The sequence below is a fragment of the Panthera onca genome, chromosome E1, assembly GCF_046562875.1.
Source record: "Panthera onca isolate mPanOnc1 chromosome E1, mPanOnc1 haplotype 2, whole genome shotgun sequence".
In the NCBI taxonomy this organism is placed as follows: domain Eukaryota; kingdom Metazoa; phylum Chordata; class Mammalia; order Carnivora; family Felidae; genus Panthera; species Panthera onca.
The window spans coordinates 29,478,842-29,482,860 of record NC_138352.1 but is presented as its reverse complement, the minus strand read 5'-3'; positions in this window follow the sequence as shown (position 1 = coordinate 29,482,860).

Genomic DNA, 4,019 nt, shown 5'->3' with positions numbered 1-4,019 from the left:
ACCGGGGACCGGGGACTCGAGGTCGACCACGCCGGGGGCCGGGGGCCGGGGGCCGGGGGCCGGGGGCCGGGGGCCGCGACCCCGCGGCCCCGCGGCCCCGGGGCTCGGTGCTCGAGGTCGACCAGCACGCCGGGGACCGGCGCTTGAGGTTGAATGGCACGCCGGGGACAGAGGACCCCGAGGCTCGGCGCTCGAGGTCGACCAGCACGCCGGGGGCCGAGGGCCCCGAGGCTCGGCGCTCGAGGTCGACCAGCGCACCGCGGACCGGGGGACCGGGGGACCGGGGGACCGGGGGACCGGGGGACCGGGGGACCGGGGGACCTGGGACTCGGGGCCGACCAGCACGCCGGGGGCCGAGGACCCCGAGGCTCGGCGCTCGAGGTCGACCAGCACGCCGGGGACCCGCGGCCTCGAGGTCGACCAGCACACCGCGGACTGGGAGACCGGGGACCGGGGACTCGAGGTCGACCACGCCGGGGGCCGGGGGCCGGGGACCGCGACCCCGCGGCCCCGGGGCTCGGTGCTCGAGGTCGACCAGCACGCCGGGGACCGGGGACGCTGGGATCTACGGATCTGAGACCCGAGGTCGACCGGCACACCGCGGACCGGCGACCCGGCGACTCGGGGCTCGAGATCGACCGGCACGCCGGGGGCCGGGGACACGATCACTTGAGCCCCGAGTCCCGACCCCTTAGCCCCGGGGCCGACCGGCACACCGGCGACCCGAACCCCGGTTGCCTGAGTGCCCGGGACTCGAGGAGACCCGAGTTCTACCAGCACGGCCAAGCCCCATGACCTGGGGATCCGTTGAGCTGGTCCCCGAGGTTGACCAGCACGCCGGACTTCGCCACGGCCGTCTACCCCAAAGTTTAGGAAACCAGTGGATCGCTAGCGACTCTGGGCCCGGTGAGGTCGTCCACCCGAGTCCCCGGGTTCGATGACGAGCGTTGACCCGCTGCCCCCCCCCCCCCCCCCCCCCCCGGTGCGACCGCCCTGGCCCACGCCTGTCCTTTCTTCCCGTGATTTTTTTTTTTTTTTTTTTTTTCCTCCCACCTCCACTCCTGTCGCCGCTTCCCCTGATCGGATCGGCCCCGCCTTCGTTTGCATTACTATCCTTGACACCCGTTTCTTTCGTTGTAGCACTGGTGGGGGCTGCGTGACGGCGAGACGACGACCATCCACAAACGGTGTCTGGTGGCAGGAAGGAGGGTCTCGGTTAGGCGTCCATTCGATCCACAAAGCCCTCTTGGTGCGCCCTCCGTTCCATGTCCCCCTCCCCCCACCCCAGCCGGGAAACGCTACTGACCCAGGTGGCTGGGGACGAGACTGTGCGCCGGCGAGGCAGGTGCTGCGTCCCGGCCGCTCTGCTGCGATCCGCCCGTAGTCGTCACACACGGACTCCCTCACTCCACCACCGTGGTGCCCGGACGCCCCCTGCCTGTTGGTCGCTTTTATACTACCCAAAGAGGTCGACGGGGTGGGCGGTGGGGCTTGAGGAAGCTGTCTGGGAGTACATGGATGGAAATAGGAACAGTTGTAGTTAGAAGGAATGGGAAGGGGTGGGGTGTGTGCGCGGGGGCGGGGGGGGGGGGGTGTGTGTGGGTGGGTGTCTTCACGCGCGCACGGGAGGGGCGGAGGGGCAGAGAATAGGATCTCAAGGTCATTTTGGAAATACCAACCTGTGTTATTCTCCAAGCACCTTCAACAGAAGTATTTGGTGTAAAAGACGACCACAGAGGGACAACTCAAAACACCACCCCTGCGGCTCAGGGGCCCTCAGACAGACAGGGAGGGTCAGGACCGGTAGGACAGCAGAAGTGCTCCCCCACCCCGACTTAGATTTGAGGCTCTGCCAGACTCAGGCGGTGCTAGTCGCCCACTCTCTTGCCGTCGAGAAGGAATTCCTGTTCTCCTGTGGGGTCATGTAGTTCGGGGAACTTCCCAAGCCGCTCAGCTCACAAGAACACCTACGCCCAGTGTCATGGACTCCCTCCCTCACACTCGCCATCCCCCTCTGAAGCCCAGAAGGGAAAGAAAAAGAAAACATCGACTGCCTGCCTGCCCGCCCGCCCGCATTTACTATTCTAGGTGTTTCCTCACCTATTAACACTGGAAACACAACTCGCATGCCAAAATTCCCATCCTTGTAAAAGCGAACAGTTCAGGGGCACCTGGGTGCCTCACTCGGTAAGGTGTCCCAGTCTCGCCTCAGGTCATGATCTCGGGGTTCTTGAATTTCAGCCCCCACATCTGGCTCTGTGCTGACACCTTGGAGCCTGCCTGGTGATCCATTCTCTCCCTCCCTACCCCCTCTCTCTCCCACTCACTCAACTGGAATGAATGCATACGTAATAAGTAAACAAATGTACAGGTGTGTGTACACTTCAGCGGGCTATCTTAGGCTACTACTCACAAAGCTATGGGACCATCACTGTTCATTCCAAACTATTTCCATCACCTCAAAGAGAAAGAAACCCCACGCCCCCCTCTTCCTCACCCCCCCCCCCCAAGTACCTTAGACACTGACTCTTGGTAGCCCTGCAATGTTTCCAAACATTGGTGCTCCCCAACCTCCCCCCCCCCCCCCCCCCCCCGTCAAAGAACTCCCCTAATTCAGGCACTTCCGGGTTGTTCCAACACCTGGAACGGGGGGGGGGGGGGGGGGGAGGGGAGACTGGTGTGTTGGGAGAGTGCGGGGGGGGGGGGGGCGGCACGGGACACAGAAGCACTCTGCCCCCCCCCTTCCCTTTGCCTCTCTTCCATGTGGGGTTTCCTGAGGTGTATCCTTTGACGCCATCACTCATCTATGAGAAATGAGAAAAAGAGGACCGAACGTGGCTAGATCGTTTTCGATAGCCCGATACGCATACCCACACGCACGCCGAAAGAAATGAAAATTACAATCCGCTGGAAGGTCAAACAACGGCAGAGTGGTGCAATGAATGACGCTACACTCACACGATACAAGAGAATGCAGCTGTTACAGATTATGTTGGCAGAGAGGTTTTGGTAGCACGGGAATCCGCTTGTGGTGTTCCGATACTTCATGACAAGCGGTGGGAAACCTTCTACGTAGGGTGAGCTCTCTTGTATCCGAAGACACCAAATCATCATTTCAAAGGCTACGGGTGGTGAAATCGCTCTGGCTTGCAACTTCTTACCCCCTATGTTGTTCTCCATGATTGCATTTCAGCTTCCTCCCTTATCCGAGCCAACGACCCTGCCTGGTTTTTATGTATGTATTTCTGTTTTTAAAGAGATAAGTACGACATTGGATCCTAAACGGAGGCAGAGCTTTGGCTACTGGTCTCAGAAACGATGATTGTCTTTATTTGTATGGATCCGCCTAACTTTTGCCTCTCACGCCTTTCCTCTCGCTGCAGAACATCTTAAGATGAAGGGAGCCCGCTCAGGTGGGACCACCGCTTGTGGAAAAAGTCATCGGGGCAAAATAGTGAAAGCAGCGTCGATAAAGAATAGGTTACGGGTTAGACACATATTCCCGTTTGATCCCCACCCCCCATCGATCAATCACTTACTCCCCTTTGATACCATGTTTTGTTTATTCCTGTATTTGTGGATGGGTTTTCAAAGATTTTACTGTAAGCGCGCGCTACACCCAGCGTGGGACTCGAACTCGCAACCCACGAGATACAGTGGCACGATCCACCACCTGAGCCCACCAGGTACCCTGATGCCACGTTTTCTTTCTTTGCCTCCCTGCCGGCCTGCCTCTCTGCCTGCCTCCCGGCCGGCCTGCCTGCCTGCCTGCCTGCCTCCCTCCCTCCCTGCCGGCCTGCCTGCCTGCCTGCCTGCCTGCCTGCCTCCCTCCCTCCCTCCCTCCCTCCCTCCCTCCCTCCCTGCCTCCCTCCCGGCCGGCCTGCCTCCCTCCCGGCCGGCCTGCCTCCCTCCCGGCCGGCCTGCCTGCCTGCCTGCCTCCCTCCCTCCCGGCCGGCCGGCCGGCCTGCCTGCCTGCCTGCCTGCCTGCCTGCCTGCCTCCCTCCCTCCCTCCCTCCCTC